Source organism: Sphaeramia orbicularis, chromosome 19 (assembly GCF_902148855.1).
Source record: "Sphaeramia orbicularis chromosome 19, fSphaOr1.1, whole genome shotgun sequence".
Taxonomy (NCBI): Eukaryota; Metazoa; Chordata; class Actinopteri; order Kurtiformes; family Apogonidae; genus Sphaeramia; species Sphaeramia orbicularis.
In genome coordinates, this window is record NC_043975.1 from 27,339,997 (window position 1) to 27,362,510 (window position 22,514).

Genomic DNA, 22,514 nt, shown 5'->3' on the forward strand with positions numbered 1-22,514 from the left:
TTTAATTATTGTTTCACTTATATCATATTTTTATTTTTTATTTCTTTTTTGTGTATTGTTTATTTCCGGGAGGTATTTATATAAGCCTTTTTGGCTTTTATCCTCTCCTGCACAATGGTATTACTTGCTTGATAATTTTCCTCTTTTTCTTCTTGTTGTTTGTGATGTGCAAATAAATAAATATTAAATACGAAGAAATATAATATTAAGTCAATGTAAATATATACTGTAATTAACCCATTAGTAACCAATGTGACTTTTGTGCCAGCTCCCAAATGAATTTTTCTCTCAATTTGACCTTTCCTAAGTGATTTATCACCATTTATTAGACTATTATCCTCTGAATTTTGCATTTTCCCCTGTGAACATTATGTATTTTCCTACGTTTAATTGATTGATCATGTAGATGTTCATAAAAGCTCAGAGTAAATTCTAAGGTTATTGTATCAAAACAGAAAAAACTGAAGAAAAGGTGAATTTTTCAGTGAAATATGTCAATGACTGAACATAAACTAAGTGTCTCCATCCACTGTCGTTGATTCAACTCCATTGGTTTTAATGGTGACTTAATGTTGTAAAAGATGACAGTGTTTCTATGTTCACTACAGAGCCTCTGAACGTCCAAATGGGTCATATCTGATGACCATGAAAAGATGACGAACTGTATTTTACACCAATTGTTTAGATGGATTGATAGGATTAGTGGATCAACAGTTTAGATCAGTAGATGGTTTTGGTCATGGTTGGATGTTTGGGTCTTTATGGGTTAACTGAAGAAATTCTAATACCATATTTATACTTTCATGCCTTATTTCTGTAACTATATTACATTTTTAGAAGTAACCTCCTCAACTGCATATTTCATACAGGGGTTGGACAAAATAATGGAAACACCTTCACCTCAAGATGATAATGCCCCAATCCATACAGCTAGAATTGTTAAAGAATGGCATGAGGAACATTCTAATGAAGTTGAGCATCTCGTATGGCCGGCACAGTCCCCAGACCTCAACATTATTGAGCATTTATGGTCAGTTTTAGAGATTCAAGTAAGACGTCGATTTCCACCGCCATCGTCTCTAAAAGAGTTGGAGGGTATTCTAACTGAAGAATGGCTTAAAATTCCTTTGGAAACAATTCACAAGTTGTATGAATCAATACCTCGGAGAATTGAGGCTGTAATTGCCGCAAAAGGCGGACCTACACCATATTAAATTATATTTTGTTGATTTTTTAAGGTGTTTCCATTATTTTGTCCAACCCCTGTATATACTTTAACATCGTAGAAGAGAAAAAACAAAGTAAAACGGTGTCATGTACCTTTAGTAGCTCCACTTCTTTCGTGGTCTGTATCAGTTTCTTCTCCAGCTCCGACACTTTCTCCACGGCCTCCCTCTCACTTTCCTGCAGCCTGGTGTTCAGCTACATATACAAATGTACAGGGCTTGTGTATAGTGAATCTATTTACAACTCCATATCTCTGTGTGCTGTGATTTGTGGGTATTTACCTGATTATTGTGCTCCTGCAGTTCTTCCATGTGCTCCAGCAGAGCGTTCTTGGTCTCTGCATCCTCCAGCAGAGCTCCGACATCAAACACATTATCCAGATAAGCCTGGATCTGCACCAGCAGGCGGTCACTCTCTGTGAACTTCAGCGTCTGCACAGGGGATGGAGAATAAATATGTACATGTGCTGATGAAGGATAACGTTAATGAACACTTGTGATCTAACAAAAAAAAAAGTCAATTATTACATTCATGTATTAAAACAACACCAGGTTGTGATTAAAGAACTTGCCTCGAGGTAATTATCCAAACCATGATGGGTGAATTCATACTGCAGGTGCACTCTGAAGTTCATGTTTTCCACTGAATGGACCACTATGTTAATGAACTGCATACACGCCACCTGGTGGACAAACAGTGTAAGTATTTATTTCACTTTCACACACCATTGCTACTGTTTTTCTTTTCTTTTCTTCTTTTTTTTTTTTTAAAGCAAAATTAATCTCAATTTGAAACCAAGCTGTACTTCCTTTTTAACCATAAAGACTCAGTTGTACTTTTGTGGCAGCTCCCAAATGAATTTTTCTCTCTATTTAACATTTCTTAAGTGATTCATCATCCTTTACTATAATATTATCATCTGTATTTAGAATTTTTTTTCTCATTGCTACTGTTTTTAACCCTTTCATGCATAGTGGTCACTGCAGTGTACAGCTATTCTACAGCTGTTCTCTTGTGTATTCATGGTTTTGTTGTTTTAGTTCCATATCAGCCAACACTGTGGACACTCATGCATCATCCCATAAACTGCAATTCATGCCATTACTGTAACTTTCCTGTTCTTACAAAGCCTGATCTGCAGTAAAATATTTTAGTGTAAACCAGTTGCTAATTGTTATTAGACCGTAATTAACAGTTTTTTGTTAAAACAAAACGTGTTTTTGGTTTTTTGCATATTATCTGAGTGAGTAATAACTAGTATTATAGTGTGTTAAAATGTGAGAAAACATCAGATTAGCAGCATTCAAAATGTTTTTAATTCAGTTTTCACACAGTATGTCAGTAAATGCATGTTTCTTTGCTTCAAAAATGTCATTTTTAATCTGTTCTGTTGTTTGTCCATGCAAACCTGTGCTGCTACTCATTCTGTTTGTGTGCTGCCTCTTGGCCAGGTTGTTATTGTAAATGAGAATCAGTTCTCAACTAACTTACCTGGTTAAATAAAGGTTAAATTTAAAAAAATAAAATTAAAATGCATGGTGTCCAGCTGAGTGGACTTTTTGTAACTCCATGAAAAATAGGTTCATAAAACTTTTTCAATCACATTGTTTTATTTTCATGCCTAAAGAGGAATAAAAACACTAAGGGAAAAAAAAGAATCTAGATTAAGGTTCTCATAATTCATGCATGAAAGGGTTAATGTATTATAATGCATCTGCATACAGTAAACCTAATTCCCTGTTTTCACCTGGGTATGGATCACTGTAAGGGACACACAGAAATTAAAACATGTGATGGTGATGTTGAAAATAAACCATGAAGATTACAGATTATGCCATTTTCCATTCATATTACATTAACATTTATAGTAGCTTCAGGTTGTATTGCTTTCACTGTACATGCAATTCAATAACATTTACATAACACAGTGTTTCATGTTTTAATAAGCTTAAATTTACTCATGTACTCACATAAGCTTGTAAATGTTATATATTTACTGCTTTTTTCCTTTTCTTTTTTTGCACATACATAGCTGTTTGTAACATGCACAGCTCAGCCAACTAACCTAACAATGAAAACATATCACTTGGCTCTTGTCATATTTCATTCACTGCATTTTTTTTTCCTGTTGGACATAATTATACAAACTGCATAATTAAAAAGAAATTGTCATTTTGTTCATTTCTTCTTTCTGGATGCCAACTCTTCTGCTGAGTAATTAACCTTGACTTTGCATAATTTTCCTCCTCAGCACAGCAGAATTCTAAGTCTCCCTGCTGTGTTGTAACAATAAAATATCCTTTTAAGACTCACATCAAATGCAGCTCTAATATTGATGGTGTTACTGAAAAAAAAAAGTGCATTAACGTACACATAAATAACTGTTTAAGCCAAAACATTTCACCCTGTCAGTAATACAAATTATTACTATTTTTGTCATATAATATTGACTTCATTCATGGATAATTAGTGGGAAATTAAGGGAAAAGTCCCACAGATTTACTCCATATGCAACACATTATTCATACATGCCATTTGTAGTTATTATTATTTTAAGACTTGGCTTTACCATGAAGTCAATGTTGCTGTCTTCATTGCAGAAATACTCCATGAGCTTCTCAAATCTACTCTTCTCTCCACACACCTGAAAATAACAACAACAATAGAGGCCTTAGATAGATATACAGAGATATACAGTCGCAGAAAAAAATAATAGACCATCAAAAGTCATCAAAAACAATGGTTATGCAATCAAGCACTACCTCCTGTGTGTATTATGTGACTAAAACGACAGAAAAGAAAACATGGAATTTCTAAAAGCACTGTTTTTGGCAGTACAATGCCATAGTGTCATCTTTTAAATCACTTCTTAAAATGCATTTTTATAGACTTGCCTTTATGTGATGTTGTCTCTTTTTAATGTTTTTAATGCTGAATATTTAATATGACCCTGTTTTGGTTATTCATTTATATTGACAAACCTGATGTTTTATTCCATTCCTTCATTTTGCATTGATCTGACAGCATCATGTTATGTTATTTCTGCCCTCTCCACTACAATACATTCAGAGTTAGTCATGGTTTCGTGTTTGCTGTACTTCTCTCTTTTATTGTGATGTGTTGTTTCCTAGGTTTTAATTCTGCTGTTGTGCACTTTTGCTTTGTCTGTCAAAGCACTTTGTAAACTCAGTTTTTAAGGGTGCTATATAAATAAAGTCATTATTATTATTGTTATTATTGTTATTATTATTATTATTGTTATTATTATAGCTATTGATGTAAGAACTTAAATGATTTTGGTTATTATCAAGAAAACCATGGAAAATGGCTAGATATCAGCTCTGAAATTAAACTGTTACAAGCTATTTTTGTTGTTATCATTATATTTGTCCAAACAAATGTACCTTTAGTTGTACCAGGCATTAAAATGAACAAGAAATTGAAGAAAACAAGATAGATAGATAGATAGATAGATAGATAGATAGATAGATAGATAGATAGATAGATAGATAGATAGATAGATAGATAGATAGATAGATAGATAGATAGATAGATAGATAGATAGATAGATAGATAGATAGATAGATAGATATTTTTCATTCTTTTTCTTGTGTTTTGTTGTCAAGCTAAATCTAGGTGAAGCCCTGGGAGATGTGCTCTTTGAAATGTGCTGATGAAACTTTCATCTTCCTTTGGATTCTGCCTTCTCTGTACATTCACACATGGGGGCAGTATGCTCACACTGAACATGAAAACCACTAAAACAGCCTCAACCATTATCAAGGCCCATCTCTTTGCATCACTTCTGTATCTTCCCACTTCCTCTGCTTCGTTTTGATATTTCAGTGAGATATCTATATTAATTTAGTGGTATTGCAGCACTTTTCTGAAGCCTTATATCAAACTGTAATAGGATTATTTTTCCATACCTCTGCACCAGACAACAGAGCTGTATTTCATCACAGAGGTAATCCACTTAAGCTGTATATGATGGAAATGTTGTGTGGATGTTATTCAGCAGAGTTTGGGGACGAACTAGTATTGTATGGCGCAGGATCATTTCTGCTCCACACAAACAAGGCTTCAGTGTTGTCCTTGCACTGCACTGCAAACTGCATGTTAGTGTGTTTGCATAGTCATGGAAAAAAGGGAAATATATGGATGACTCCGAACTAGCAACACAGCAAACTCCAGGCTGTCTGATCCATTAGCAGCAGCCTGTCCATGTTTGCGGTGTCTTGTGCTCTACCTCCCCCTTTTGTCCACTCATGTCCACTAAATAATGCAAAACCCCAACCTGACAGCCCACACAACCCAAAACAATGCCCACGTTCGGATACTGAGGGACATATAAGCCAGCTCCTGGCTCTGCGCCCACATGCGTTACTTTACAACCACGAGCACTCTGTCGCTCTGCATCCCCCCCCACCCCTCCCACCACCACCACCTTCATCTGATGATCGCCCACACATGCCTCGTGCTGCTGCGACACCAAAACACTCACTGTGATACTCAAGTAGCTGCTGTGGTAACTGATGCCACGCTGGTCAAAGGATTTTGCTTTTACTAAGTGACAGCTTTTTAATTTGTCACTTTGGTCTCCTTTTATTTCTCTTTCTGTTTATTTGAGCCCAGTTACATGACATTTAATCACACTGCTGTAAAATTGCAGCATTATTGCAGCAGTTTCTTTCTACTGCTGATTTATATGGCTCTCCTGAAATACTGATCATAATGATTTCACACACTGTCACATCTATGAGCAACTGAAATATTACCCTTGCTCTTTCATAGGTTTAAACCAGGGTAAGTGATTTTACCTTTGCAGTTTTCAGGATATTTTACTGTAAAGCAGCACGTAACTGAATAGTAGCAGGTTTATTCAGGAAGAGAGTTTCCTATTAGTTGTATATTTTGCAAATCTGTCTCATAAATTCCTATTTTCCAGTTTATAGTGATGTGCACAATTAAATTCAAATGGATCACATGAAAATCAGTTATCAGCAAATATTACAAATAAACCAGCAGCAATTTACTGTGATTAAATAATTGCTTCACAATGCTTTTTAAATGATGCCAGTGCTGAACAGCCAATAATGCTGTCATGTACTGTAGCTTTAGGCTACCGCTCTGAAATTATATTAGTGTTCAGTGTCTGAATCCAAAAATTGCTGTAGCTGACTGGCTTCAAAAAGAAATTCCTTCCTCACGGTGGGGCATCAGCCTGTTGCAGGGCAGGTTTCTGACATCCTTGACATTTACTAATAATAGGTCTTCTTAGTTCAGGTTTAGAGTGTGTTCTGTCTGTGTTGTTAAAGCCACCAGAGGTGATTAGTTGGCAACAGTTGTTGCTTTGTCAGGCAAAGATGAGTGAAGTCCAAGGAGAGGTCACAGGCAACTTGGCAAGTGTTTCACATATATTTACGCCTCTGCAGTCAGTTTAGTCTGGCAACAGGACAACTGGAGAGCAGCTGAAGGGGGCAGGTGGGTCTGGGGTTCCCTTCACCTGCTTTACTGCTAAACAGCGGTATGTGGGTGCAATGATACCACCGTTATGTGAAACATAACATTGATTTAAAGTGACCTGTGACTGTGAGTTAGATGTCTTGAACTGCTTTCATGTGCTTGGTTAAAGGTGTCAGTAAACAAGTCAGAATCCACAAAGGTGCAAATTATTTTGTAGCGTTTGCTTTACATAACATGAGTTAAACAGAGGGCTGTGAGTCATCTAACCTCTTTAAAGTTGTCAAATGCAGAGAGGATGATGTCATGGCCTCCTCTCACCAGACAAACAGCAGCCAGCAGCTCCAGCACCAACGCTTTGGTTCTGACAAGGAAATATACGAGGGAAAACATGGTCAACATCCAATAAAACAAATTTGCATAGGGGCGGTAGGAACATGTCCCTACCAGTATTAGAAGGAACTTGTTCATATAATCTTATCTTTCAGAGGGCCTATGTACATAATCATAGAACTGACATTTCAGCCACTAATATTCCCCAGTGTTGTGTGTGTTGTGCAGCATGCATACCATAAATGTATCCATGTCAACAGGTTTCATACTTTGAGTTATGGCTTATGTATTACACAGAGGAAATAACATGAATCAAATTAATCAAACATTTAAGATCTTAAGTTTATGTTGAAAAAGATCATTCAATATTTTCCCTCAAAATGAAATCTGTATCTTCTCATGTTTGTTGTAGGTGGTCTGACCGATGCCAACACCTACAGCTTTGAGATAAACTTGTTTATATCCACACAGGTTCAGATGGTAGATGGTCCTCACCTCGGGTTTCTGTTGTTGAGGCTGAGTGTGATCTCATTGACACAGTGAGGGTGAGTCATCACCAGGTTGAACCCCGACTGACAAGACAAACACACATTCACTTAAAGCTGTCAATCACTTGACAACGATCCGAGCTGTTGCCTCTGGAGAGAGTTGGAGCTTAAAGCTTAGACTGAAGCACAAGACAGGTGATAGCAAGGAGGTGACAGGAAGCTACAATGCAGACTGTAATTTGCAACCGGCGTCGTTTAAAGACCAATAAAAACTCATTAGGAGTTGGAAATCTAGACTATGAGTAGGCAGGGGTGAATACCTGATAGTTCATGATGGCACGTAAACACATGATGCACAGGTGAACGTCATCTTTCTGGCCCACGACACGAGAGTTCCTCAGGGCTTTCCTGTTTTGGAGAGAGTTGAATCTGCCAGGTGAGAGGTGCTGTTGTTACAACAGTGTTCTCCCTACCAGGGTTATTGTACTAAAGGAAAACTAAAAGTAAAAATAACACTGTTAACGGAAATAAAAGTAACAATGAACAAAGATGCTAAAGTGAAATAGATTAGTTTAGAGATTAGATAGAACTCTATTGATCCTTTGGGCAGAGCCCTCAGGAAATTGAAGTTCCAAAAGCAGCACAACACCAAATACACACACAAGAAATAAAACAAGAAAAAAGCAATTAAAAAAGCAATACAATAACTATAAAAAAAAAACTATAAAAAACAGTAATGAAAAATTGCAATTGCACATTGGAAAGTACTAGTAGAAAGAAGTGGCAAAGTAGTAGTAGTACGAATACCAATACTAATAATAAGTAGCTTATTATGTAACATACTGTATGTAATATATATATATATTGTAAAATAATATTATAGTATGTACAATATGTATGTGTGTGTGTGTGTATATATATATATATATATATATATATATATATATATATATATATAGTTCTGTGTCCCCTGAGTTGGAACTCCTTCACTTCATTAGAAACCAGAACATTATTAACTGATCTATGTCATTATTTTACCTTTTGAGAGCATCACTATGTCCAGTTTAGAAACCTTAAATTAGTTTTCAGCTGCAACTTGTGCCAATAGTTTGCAAAATTTCCAATTGGTGTCAATTATTAAGCCATCTAAAGCATTTCAAGTGTTCGATGGTTCATATTATACAATAATACGGCTTTTGGATCATTTAATAAACTACACTTTTGTAAATCACATGTCATTCATCCTTTCATCCGAGCCTTTTCACCAAATCAAGTCTTTACTCATACTACCTGAAAACTCAAACTAATACTAAAACTAGTCATTTCCTCTAAATAAAAAATTTAATACTTCATGTAAAATTAACTAAACAAGAAACAAATGCACAGAACGAATACTACAAGAACTCCACCAGTTAAATATGTATTGAAAACTGCATTCTAATAAATCTTACTTTGAAATGTGAAGTGATGGTTGTGTTTTTTGGGGGGGGTTTATATGTAGCACCAATAGTGTATTCATCAAAGAGCTGATAGAAATGACGGAAAAGATCCACATAGATAAAACAATCAACTTGATCTAAATGACGAGACACTCCCTGTCACTGTATGAAAGGTATGTTAAGATTCTCTTCACTCAGGCATCTCTCACATTTAGAGTTAAAGACATGCAGTCACGTTACTGAACATGTACGCAGACGTATCTATTAGACAGGAACGCTGTCGCTTCAGATGAGACTGATTAGATGCCTGGGACCACAGCTGTGTGTGCCTGTGGTTCTTCACATGCTGCATGTATTGTGACATCTACACAAAAGTACATTTTCGCTCATGCTGCTGAGATTATCTGTGTGCACGGGCTGAACGTAAACTGACAACTGCAATGTACTCGTGTCAGCTTTGATTCAATTATCACCTGGCTGTTGCCATTTTAACCCATAAAGACCCAAACATCCACCACTGACCAAAACCATCTACTGAACTAAACTGTTTAACACCTGCTGATTCACTAATCCTATCAATACATGTAAATAATTGGTGTAAAATACAGTTTGTCGTCTTTTCATGGTCATCAGGTATGACCCATTTGGACGTTTAGGGGTTCCGTAGTGAATGTGGAAATGCCGTCATCTTCTACAGCATTAATTCACCAGTAAAACCCATGGAGTTTGATCAATGGCAGTGGATGGAGACACTCATTTTTATGTTCATTTATTAATACATTGGCTGAAAAAGTGACTTTTCCTTCAGTTTTCTCTGTTTTTGATATGATAACCCTCAACTTTAATCTGAGCTTTTATAAACATCGACATGATGAATGAATTAAATAGAAGAAAATACCTGATTTTTACTGAAAAAAGGCAAAAAACAGAGGATAATATTACAATAAATGGAAGGTGAAATAGAGAGAACAAATCATTTGCCACTAAAGCAGCACTGGGCCTTTATGGATTAAAGCAGAGCTGCAGACAAACAGTTCTGGATTAAATAAATAAAGAATAATAATTTAAAAAAAAAAAAAAAAAAAGACAGTCAAGCTAATTATCACTATGTATCTATAAATATGAACGTGAATAATATATAATTTCCATTTGTATGTAGGTTTTGAGGTGCCAGATATTTGATTGATTTATTGTATTCACAGGTTTTACAAATGCAAATTATTTTTATAGACACACTGAAAGATTGTGAGACTTATATAAACCACTGCTTTGTTGTGTACAATGTCATGTCATGTTGTTTTGTGTTCTGCCTCCTGTATTGATCCAACTGTTTTTGGGTGTCAAATAAAAGTGTGTCATCTGTCTGGGGGAATAATGTTTGTTAGTTTTAGTCTTTGGATGGGACGGATTACAAACTGTGTAAACACATATGTCCACTTTTTGTCAAACCATCTCCATAAATGTGTTTTCTGTAATATTTTAGAGCTGACAGAAAACGACATATCTGTCTTTTATTCGAGTTACACAAATGAACAGTTTTTTAGGATAATACACTTTATAAAACAGTCAGCTAATTATAAAATATGCTTTAAAAACAGGTATTTTTCTCATATATTATGTATGTATGATATGATGTATTTACTGTGTATCAGTAGTGTACTGTAACTACTACTGTTAAAACCAAATTTAAGGTTTCTTATCTTAAGCATTTCCATAATATGTTACATTATACTTATTCTCAACTACATCTCAAGAGAAAACATTGTACTTTTTTTGCACCACTACATTACTTCAGTTACTTTTCATGTTACAACTGCTTGGTCTGTTTGGCTGAAATATTTCTCCTTCTTGAACTAAATAAATTCTAAATGATCTCAACCTTAAAAGTCTGCAGCACTAAAACGCAACATACACATGAATTCAGCTTTAATATGAATCTGAAAATGTCAAATATAAAACACAGATTGTACATTGACTACTTTGACTTTTTATTCTTTTAGTACATTTTGCTGAAAACATTTAAGTTAAGCTTATGCTATTTCTGTTGTTAAAGGGCTTCTGTGTATGTAGTATTTATGTATTATTTACTGCCTTTTTTTACATTAAGTCTTGATTAGAGGCAGCATAATGCAACAGTATTTTCCAAATACATTGTTTAAATGTTTATTTTTATTTTATGGAATGTCTGTTTGTTTTTGTTTTTTGGAAAGCTGTGAAAGTCTTGTCCCCTACAGAGGACATAAATGCATTCCTGAGTCTAAAACATTAAAATATACAAATATTACCTGAAAATACTACTACTACTACTACTACTACTACTACTAATAATAATAATAATAACAGTGTTGAGAATAAAATGTTGTCAGATTATGCAAGAGATGCCAATGCAGAGTGTTGCAGAAATATACACTGAATTTATTCACAGCCATGGGCCGACGTGTCACTGTTAATGTATGTGACCACTAGTAGTGAGTCACTCTGATAGTTTCCCAAGGATATAAAAACTAACACCAAGGCTGAGTACCAGTAAGAAAAAAGTTTGAGATGCAAAGAAAGTGACAAAGTGATATATATAAAAAAAAAAAGGCAGTATTTCTGTCGTTTTCACCACTGGACACAGCTCTGAAATACAAGAATGACATTTGATTCTGAAACTGCAACATTTCTTCCTTGAATAGTTTGGTTTTGAAGCTTATAAAGGTGTAAATGTACTATTGTATGTAATTATGTTTGCTGTTATTTGCTGATCCACAGTTCAGACTAAACAGTGACAGTTGTGAACAGATCTTTGACATTTCTACTGACGACACCACACCCCTTCTCACCTGACTGTGAAGGCCTTACTAGCCTTCGAGGCACTATGAGTAGGTGAATTGCTGGCACTTTTGCTCAGATCTTCCACTGACCTCTCCACAGTTTTGCTTTTGTCTGTGGGCAGCGCACCATTGTCCAGACTGTCCACGTCATACCTGAGACAGAGACAAGGTCAGCCCTCATGACTGATGTCGTCTACGTACATTGTCACAACAGGATTTTTTGAGGAAGGAGGTGTTATAGTTACATGGCAGCGCTGTGGGCATAGGACAGATAATCCACAAGAACATCTAAACCCTGGTTCTCTTCATTCAGGAACTCCTGAGCCCAGCTAATGAAGGCAGAAGAAAAAGGAATATAGAAACAACACTTATCTACAGCCGATTAGAGCTTCACTGTACATATATGACTATACACCTGTAGTTAAAGGAGCATGTGCAGTTAGAGACTGATAACATGCAAATTTACCACTGGACCACACAAGAAATCCTTCCTGCCTGTGTCCACCAGACTGTATAATGTCTTCTTATAACCACAGAGTTACACACAACAGTATGTTACACAAATATGCACATCCTTACACACACATCTGTGGTATTCATGCATATTCCTTTAACTTATCATATTGATAATATTTGTCTGGTGCATATTGTACGCATTACTTGTTCAGTAGTGTTCTAATGAAGTGTTTTAATATGTATATTTAGGTATATGTTTAGAGGTATATGTATATATAGTATAGTATCGTATAGCATGGCGTAGTGTAGTGTAGTATAGTGTAGAATAGCATCGCATAGCATAGTATATTATAATATAGTATAGCATAGCATAGCATTGCATAGTATAGTATAGCGTAGTATAGTATAGCATTGCATAGTATAGTATAGTAATAGTATAGTATTGCAAAGCATAGTAGGGTATACATAGCATGGCATAGTATAGCATAGCACAACATATAGTATAGCACAGCATAGCATAGCATTGCATAGCATAGCATAGGACAACATATAGTATACCATAGCATACCATAGCACAACCTATAGTGTAGCATAGCATAGCGTAGCGTAGCATAGCATAGTACGGTATAGCATAGCATAGCATTGCATAGCATAGCATAGGACAACATATAGTATACCATAGCATACCATAGCATAGTATAGTATCATATTCTGAATCTGAATGTGAGCAGGTCTATCAGATTGTACTGTGTTGGGATATTTTATTTTATTAAAATGTATTATTACCATATTTCTTGTACCACCCATTTGACCTAAAACACCTAGTTTTTCACAGTGAATATATACAGTATATAGTGGACAGACTTACCCTATATGATTGGTCCTCAGGGAGATCTCCAGCTCCCTCAGAACCTGAGTGGATTCCTGAACTCGACGCTTAAACTGAAGTAAAATTAAAAATAAAAAAAAAGCAGTTATGAGTTTACAAATGATTACTTTATTTGTAGATTCTGTAAACGTATTAGGTTTCTGTCCATTTGTGCCTTTGAAAAGAAGTTATGGACAAAGGCCGGTGGTGTTCAATGCAAATCTCATTGTGGAAAGCTAAGAATTTTTAAGCTTAAGAATTTCATCATCAATTTTATCAGCTGTATTTTTCAAAAATATGCCGATAAGAGGATTTTAGGTTAATCACTAACAGAAATGTGGAATGTGTTTAGTGAGCTTTACCTTTCGACTGACCCCTGCATGATCCAGATAACTTCTGAGCTTGTCTAAATACGTGGACGGTGGATTCTTTACTTGAAACCTTTCCTGAAGATCACACACACACACACACACACACACACACACACACACACACACACACACACACACACACACACACACAAACACACACACACACAAACAAAAGCAAAATATGTGCAGAATTTTGGGTGATTACTGTGATCATTGTCTATTATACACAGATGTCATAGTTAGACACAGTGCATGGTAGTCATATTCACACACCTACACCTACACACACACACACACACACACACACATGCACACACACAGTTCAGTGATGACCTTTCATCAGTGTCTACATTAGTTCCAAAGAGGAAACAGAGTGAGCCACATTATGACAACAGCAGGTATCACTCTCTGATGAACCAGTACAGGAAGTTATGGACAGCTCACTGGTTGCCTTGGTGATGTCCATTATTAATGAGTGTATGTGAGCGTTTGTGAGGACTGTGATGGTTTCCTGTGTTACTATCCACACAATGTGACTATTTACTCACCCACTACAAATGACATAAACCACAACAATCTGTGCTATATTTAAATGCTTCAAACACTGTAACTTAACTGATTAAAAACTCTTTTCAGTAATATTATTCTTGTGGATGCGGACCCACCTGGTCACAGATCAGATCCCACTTCTTTTCATTATCATATTGACTGAGGATCTTCACTTTATCTGGAGGGAGGTTCATTGTGTTCTGGAGGCAGAAAAAACACAAAACGAAGAAGATGGATGAAGATTTCTGTCTCAGTAATGATTACCATAAATAAAATAAATGGTGTCCTTAAATGCAAAAATAATAATAAACTTTATTTATATCGCAGAGTTACTTTGTTTTAGTTACAACGTAAAATCAGTAAACCATGCACGATTAAAACAACATAACTAAACTAAAACAGCAGAATAAATAATGCATCCTAACATTCCTTCTTCAACTTTTTTAGTGTCATGCTGCATGATTCATAAATACAAGTGATATCATCTTGTTAGAAACAGACCAACCATGAAACAATAACACAACACACCCTATGGAGCCTCCTCAATAATGTATGGCTCCAGGGTTAATGATGTCATTGTCACTCCAGGACATTATCATATTATTCGACTCACTAGTCCTGTACTAGTCAGTCACTGCTGGGTAATATGAGTCAGTGGTCTCAGTCATTAGAAGTTGTGTGATAATGACCTTTGTGAGTCCGTTGTCACAACACATCAACCACTGTGTTGCTTATATTACATGGAGATGTTGCTGTTGCTGACACGTTTATAAGCTAGTAAACTATCAACAGAATGCTGCTTTAAGTGAGGTTTTGTTTCATAAAACAGGCTGATTCTGCACTTTGTCAAAACCACCGACCCAAAAGTCTGGCTGTCAGGTTTTTGCAAGATAAGGCTTTATGCGGTTAATGATTCATCAAACATTCGACATAAATGTGTTTTCTGTAACATTTTAGAGCTGACAATTTTAGTTACATGACTGTACCTTTTGTTAGGATTGCACACTTTATAAAACAGTGAGGTGATTATAAAATATGCCATGAAAACAGGTGTATTAATAAACAGGGTGTCCCCCCCAAAAAAAATTACATCATTTGAGATGTCCATATCAGAGTGACTACATGGTCAGAAGACATGATACTCAATAGGATTTTTTTTTGGACATGAAATTTTTTATTCTACAAATTTCGAATGAAAAATTGTGGGGGATGGTAATTTTATAATGTCCCAAAGTTATTACAAATGTTCAAAATTGGTAGTGGAGTTCCTGCCACACTCGCTGCAGCATGTTGTGTGTAACATTCTCCAGATCCTCAGTGATTCTCCTTTTATTCTCGCACACATTGAACATTTGTAATGACTTTGGAACATTATAAAATTACCACCCCCCAGAATGTTTTGTTTGAAATTTGTAGAATAAAACATTTTATGTCCAAAATAAATCCTATTAAGTCTCATTTCTCCTGACTCAGTTTTCACTCCGATATGGACATGTCAAATAATGTCAATTTTTTTGGGACACGCTGTATTTTGCACTTATATTGTATATTTATCTTTTTTTTTTATCTTTTTTTTTTTTCTTTAGTTTAGTTTATTTCGAATATGCCACAAGACAAAGTAATCTTACTTAGTCCTTAGAAATAAAACAGGTAGTAAGAAGTCATTGAAAAAAAAACAAAACGTATACATATACATGACTTCATTTGCACATTCGAGATCATATATAGTACCTGTGAATATGATATACTGTATTTACTTGTGTATCAGTGGTGGAATGTAACTACTACTGTTAACCCTTAAGACCCAAACATTCACTGGCAATCAAAATCATCAACTGATATAAATTGTTAAATACCTGTTGATCCACTAATCATGTAAATAATTGATATAAAATACAGTTTGTCGTCTTTTCATGGTCATCATATATGACCCATTTGGACATTCAGAGAATCCATAGTGAACGTGGAAACACTATCATCTTCTACAACATTGATTCACCAGTAAAACCCATGGAGTTTGATTAATAACAGTGGATGGAGACACTTGGTTCATGTTCAGTTAATGCTATATTTTGCTGAAAAAAGTCAGTTTTTCTTCAGTTTTCTCTGGTTCTGATACAAAACGCCTCAACTTTAATATGAGCATTTATGAAAATCTAAAATTAAATAAAGAAAAATACATGATTTTCCCTGATAAAAGCAAAATACAGAGGATAATATTATGATAAAGGGTAATAAATCACTTAAGAAATATCAAATAGAAAGAAAAAAAAATCATTTCTGAACCATCACAAAAGTCACACTGGCTCTTTATGGGTTAAGACCAACTTTGAGGTTTCTTATCTTGCGTATTTCCGTGATATGCCACATTATACTTCCTCTCTACTACATTTCAGATGCAGATATTATACTTTTTACAATAATACTGTACATTTGATTCAGGTTACAAGTGGCTGGTCTGGGAAAATGTTCCTCCTTGAACTAAATATACTTGAATTAGTCAGATTACATGTAGGTTAAACTACACAACAATATGATGTAGTTAAAATAATCTCAACCTTACACATCTACAGCACTAAAATGCAACTTACACATGATATACTGTATAAAACACAGACAGACTGTATGATGACTACTTTATTTACTTTTATTTTGCTGATAACCCTTACTTAATTCTGTGAATGTAGATTTTAGTGTTTTAGGGCTTATGCTGTATATAGTATTTCTACTGTAATCAGTGACTGTCCTTCATATACCTTTAGAAAAACAGCCAAACACAGGCATATACACACCACTTTTAACATCCATTAATGCACAAGTGGTGTCCCATATGACGCACAGATTCCAGCACACAGACAGACACATCAGCTGCACTATTAATAACAGAGAACTGGGCTAGTCGACAGGAGACTCCCACTCAAGGGTGACACACAGCTAAAATTCTCTCTTCATCCTCCCCATATCTTATCTGTTTCTGTTTTATAATCGACTGCACCTCTCCCGCTGTCGTCGTAGTTACCGAAAGTGACTCAAGCGTACATCATAAGGTCAGCCAAAGCATGGAGTCATCAACGCCGACTGAGTCCGTGGAGGAATGTTCAGGGGTTACTTAGTAGTGGTGATTTGCTACAAAGCTCAGAGCTGAGACAGAAATACAATAAGCCATGTGGGAATTTGAGTCTTGTTCTTTTATAAACTTGGGTAATAACAGCCAAAGCTTTAATAATAATCTCTAATCATCTGCGGCTGATTTCCTGTCACCATTACATGCGTTATTTCTGGTTAGTTTTAGTTTATTCTCATAATGCTAACAATTTCAGATGTAAAAAGTTGCTAACAAACATGGACCAAAGTGATCTAAATACAGCTCTGGAAAAAATTAAGAGACCACTGCAATTTCCTCTGAATTCAGCATGTCTGAAGTGTAGTGGGAAACGACATATTGGTTAAGGTATTTTTAGTGGCTTGCAAAAAACTATTACGAAGAACTGGGGAAAGACAGAACCACCAACAAAGGACCAGTGGATCACAATTATTGAAGGAATATATACAATGGAAAAAATAACTCACAAACTGTGACTGCAAGAAACACAAATGGACAAAAAATGGAATAAAAATGGTGGAAGGACTGAATAATGTGAATGTAGTGTCGTGTAGTGTACCCAAGCTAGGTTTGTTTGTTCTTTTTTTTTTGTTGTTGTTTTTGGTGATTGTGTTTATAAAATTTCAATAAAAACTTAAGTGAAAAAAAAAGAAAAAAAAGAAATCAGCATGTCTGCATGTGTAACAGCCATTCTATTCTTGTGTCTGTTAAATTCCAACACAATCACACCTTATTCTACTGAATAAACACCTGATCCATGTCTTATTTAAGAAGGAGAAGTTGAAAAACTAACACTATCTTCTTACAATAGACAAAAACAGTGCTAGTAGTATCGCAAAAGTAATTGGAATCCAAAAGTAACTATTGAAAACTACTGGACTTCTGCTCTGACAATGTTCCCAAACTCTGAGGACTGGTTCTTCTATCAGGACAATGCTCCTGGCCTCAGCTAGGTCAGTAAAGGTGTGGATGACGGACCACTAGATGAAGACCCTGTCATAGCCAGCCCAATCTCCAGACCTGAACCCACTTTGAAAACTTCTGGAGGAACATGGACGGTCACAAGCCATGGAACATGTCTGAGCTTCTTGAATTTCTCTGCCAGGAGCTGCATAAAGTCATCCAACAGCAATGGAGAAGAGACAAGACATGTGAAAGCTGTCACTGAAAATCAGGGTTATTCCACCAAATACTAATGTCTGATTTTCCCAAGTTACAACATTAGTATTGTGTTGTTTAGAAATGAATAAGAACTGGTTTTCTTTGCATTATATGAAGTCTGAAAACACTGCATCTTTTTGTTATTTTGACCACGTGTTGTGTTCTGCAAATACATGCTCTAAATAACAATATTATATTTGAAATTTGGGAGAAATGTTGTCAGTAGTTTAGAGAATAAAACACAAATGTTCATTTTACTCAAACACATGCCTATAAATGGTAAAATCAGAGAAATTGATAATTTTGCAGTGGTCTCTAATTTTTTTCCCAGAGCTGTACATGTAGAAAGCAACACATCATCAGACGCGTGACATTCTGAAAAAGGGCACAGAACATACTGAACAGAAGAGAAAATCAATGGTGTTGGGTGGCTGAATGTGGATCTGATAAATCAAGTTGGATGGATGAAGCTGGTGGGTCAATAAGCCCTGTTTGGTTCTGCAGCTGCATCAGTCAGACTGTATAAACTAAGATAAACAAGTGCTTGTATTCCATATTAACCCATAAAGACCCAAACATCCACCACTGACCAAAACCATCTACTGATGTAAACTGTTTAATACCTGTTGATCCACTAATCCTATCAATACATGTAAATAATCGGTGTAAAATACAGTTTGTCATCTTTTCGTGGTCATCAGATATGACCCATTTGGACGTTCAGAGGCCCTGTAGTTACCGTGGAAACACCGTCATCTTCTACAGCATTGATTCACCAGTAAAACCCATGAAGTTTGATAAACGACAGTGGATGGAGACACTTGGTTTATGTTCAGTTAATGATAGATTTTACTAAAAAAGTCACAGTTCTTTAGTTTTCTCTATTTCTGATATAATAACCCTCAACTATATGGCCTAATGAACCAAAACAAAAAAAAGTAAGCCTAAACAGAGCTACTTAAAATATACCTGACCCTAAACCCCACATGGCTGATATACAAATCATGTAAACTCTTTATTTCTGTGGATAAAGCCCCATTTCTGACTGTTACATTATGTGAGAATACTGGAACATGCTGATTACAATAGGCCTCAGGAAAAGGAAATGAATCATTGTTAGGTAGATAGGCAAATATTTTTAAAATGTATTTGTAGTTATTTAGAACATTTGAATTATTAAAAATTATAATGTAACTGGTGTCTCTTATTACACGTTTGAGGGCCCCCATTTATAAGCTGAGGACTGCCTCTGGGGTGTCCTATTACAAAATGTATGTTGTAAATGAATTGTTGATCTTTATCGTTTGTAATAATTTTGTAATAAATTGATTGATGAATTGAACTTTAATCTGAGCTTTTATGAACATCTACATGATCAGATATAGGAAAATACCTGATTTATACTTAAAAATGCAAAATACAGAACATAATTGAGAATAAATGGTGATAAATCAGTTAAGAAAGGTTAAAAATAGAGAAAAATTCATTTGGGAACTGCCATAAAAGTAGCACTGGGTCATTTGGATCATTTAACATAAATATTTAACAAAACAAACAAACTTACAAACATTTTCCTACAGAATTTATTACTGCAACTTAAACTGCAACTCATTATATCCAAACCTATGTGCAAAATATAATATTTTCACACGTTTAGATGTAAGCTCATGATGAAAAAAAAAAAAAGTAGAAATATGTATTTAAAAAATGATATGTTTTCAGCTGAAAAATTGCACATACAATGCAATTTTCCAGGATAACTAAATATATAATAATAAATATCCCCTAACATGTCTACTTTACTGCAGGACATGGATATTTTCTTACGTTGAGACTTGTGTGTGAAGGACACTTCTCAGTCCATCACCTTTTTATTAGTTGTTTTCAGCTTCAGTACACAACAATATGAATAGAAATGTTCTTTCAGATGTCTTTTATGAAATGAAAAAAAGGCATAAACATTAGCACTTGGTCTCATTTGGTCAGAACGCTGTATTTCCTACTAACAAAAATGTAAAATACAACCACTGAGGGACGCATGAGCTTGAAGTCATCGAGTTTAACATCCTGATTGTGTAATGAGCCCTTGTTCTCAGCTCTCGCTCACAGATGGCTCTGTGTTCTTTGTGGACCATTTCATACAAAAAGTGCGAAGTGTGAAATCATGTGGCAAGTTCTGTCACACTCATATTGGTACACTTTCTGTGACAACACACATTTATCTCTGTTTCTTTAGTTTTGAAATCCACTGAATACCACTTAGAATCCACAAACTACAGTTAGTTCTACTGATTAAAATGAATGAGCCAAAGCTGTTTATCTGGAGTAACTTGACAGACACGAGCTTTACAAGACCCACGATCTAAAATTAGGAAAAAAAAAAAAAGGAGAGTGAGTGGAAAACATGCGTGGTAACATTGTGCGTTGATGGCAGCAGTAATAAATGGAGTATTTCTGTTTTCCTCAGTGGTGCATGGTGTTACTTCCCTGACTCCCATGAAAAAAAAAAGTAGCAGATGAATTAGAATTTTCAACCATGTGCAGCAGTGACACAAAAACCCCTAAATGCGTCCTCATTCTTTTAGATATTAAAACTGAAAAAAAGTGGAAATAGAGGAGAAAAATTTAGCATTCTACATTATTTAGTCTGACTTCTTCTCCCTTATTTAATCATTATTTTTAATCTTCCTTATTTGTTTGAACCTATATTTTAATTAAATTAAGTTTCCTTTTGTATTATGGTAATTCATTTTGAATCCCTGCTGCTCAAAATAATATTAATTATTAATTACTGATTTTATTTATTTATTTCCTGATCAAACCGATTAGGTTAGATCAGATTAGATTAGATTAGATTAGATTATTTTAGATTAGATTAGATAGAATAAAATTTTTATTTGTAAAAAGACATCTCATGGCACTTTACATATAGAGCCAGTTGGAACCAGACGCTCATCCCAATTTACAGAAACCCAACAGAATTTTCCAGGAGCAAACACTTGTGACTGGAGACAGTGGAAGGACAAACTTCCTCTTAACAGGCAGAAAACTCAAACAGACCCTGACTCCTGGAGGATGGACGTCTGCCTTGACCAGTTAGAGTTAGAGTTAAGGGTGTCCACTTGCGTTACATGCAGAATTTGGCCATTTAAACACAAATAAATCATGACTGATTTTGCTACATTTTTGTGAAACACTGCCTTGCATAATTAGTTTGATTCCCAAAATGTACCCGTGAGAGAATAAAAAGATATTCCAAAAAATAGTACTATGAAATTTTCGTGTCCTTATTACTGTTACATGCAGATTTTTGTATAAAAATAATATTTAAAAAAAAATATAAAAATGTGTTTTATCTGAAAAATAGCTTCTCTTTTATCCCAGTAAATATTTATCTGTAAAATAGACCCAAAGTGCTTCCAAACTTGCTTCACAACATTAGTCTACATCTGATTTGAATTTTTAGCCGCCATGTCCTGGTTTTAGGGACCAGTTTCATAGAAGCACCCATTTGGGAACAGAGACAAATGTCACATGGGGTCCTTATGGGTTCAACTCATCTTTCACATATAAAAATGTATTTGCTGCATTTTTTGAGTGAATTTAATGGAATGTAAGAGGTCATGAAGGCATGTACCAGCAGTGCATCGACTGCAAAGAGATGAAATAGAAACTTATTGATGTATCTTAAGTGCATAGTTGTAAACAGGTGATATTATGTTTGTTCTTTTCATATTTTCTGTCTGTGTATACTCCACACAAATCCACACATGTATATTTACAGTACCACCCACTGCTGGATTCCCTGTTGGGGAAATATGCAAAGTGTTATGTAAAACACTGAGGCATAAGTGTTCAACGTAAATTTGGACATGACTGAGTGAAAGCTGAGTCTTTGAATGCCTCATTATCTGGATCACACACACTGCGCAAATTTCTGTGTCTTTACCTCTGATGCTTTTAAGTTTGCAAACACTGCAGTGACATTCGACTTCACACAAGGCAGCCAACTGGTTTGTATGCAGACGGAGTATCTTCTTCACTTAGCAGGAGATTTGTAATGCACACTCAGCAGAAGATGTGGAGGAAAGCTGGGAGGGGGCGGTTGGGTTGGAGGGAGATGTGATCTATATTTGGTGTGATACGACGGTGATGTAGCAAAAAGCACAGTTAACACCCACGAACTGAGCGCAGGAGAAGGAGAGCAGAAATGTTTTCAGATCTATTATAAACTGCTGCT

General features: G+C 35.4%; 1 pseudogene; it reads right to left on the reverse strand.

Annotated features, from left to right (window-relative positions):
* LOC115410325 (formin-like protein 1) overlaps window positions 1-22,514 on the reverse strand; it is a 49,194-nt pseudogene that overhangs the window by 21,597 nt on the left and 5,083 nt on the right.